The sequence below is a fragment of the Eptatretus burgeri genome, chromosome 7 (genome assembly GCF_056783735.1).
Source record: "Eptatretus burgeri isolate ZD-2024b chromosome 7, Ebu_testis_v1, whole genome shotgun sequence".
Taxonomy (NCBI): domain Eukaryota; kingdom Metazoa; phylum Chordata; class Myxini; order Myxiniformes; family Myxinidae; genus Eptatretus; species Eptatretus burgeri.
In genome coordinates this window covers 41,943,739-41,944,187 of record NC_140967.1, presented here as the reverse complement: position 1 = coordinate 41,944,187, position 449 = coordinate 41,943,739, and positions in this window count along the sequence as shown.

The following is a 449-nucleotide window of genomic DNA, read 5'->3' as shown; positions in this document are numbered from 1 at the left end:
CCTCACTCTCACTGTAACCCCTCGCAACGCCTCACTTTCACAACCCCTCACCCTCACTCTAACGCCTCACTTTCACAACCCCTCACCCTCACTATAACCCCTCGTAACCCCTCACTTTCACAACTCCTCACTCTCACTCCTCACTCTAACCCCTCACTCTCACTCTAACCCCTCGCAACGCCTCACTTTCACAACCCCTCACCCTCACTAACCCCTCGCAACCCCTCACTTTCACAACACCTCACCCTCACTATAATTCTCGCAACGCCTCACTTTCACAACCCCTCACCCTCACTCTAACTCCTCACTCTCACTGTAACCCCTCGCAACGCCTCACTTTCACAACTCTCACTCTCACTCTAACTCCTCACTCTCACTGTAACCCCTCACTCTCACTTTCACAACCCCGCACTCTCACTCTCACTGTAACCCCTCACAATGCCTCACTT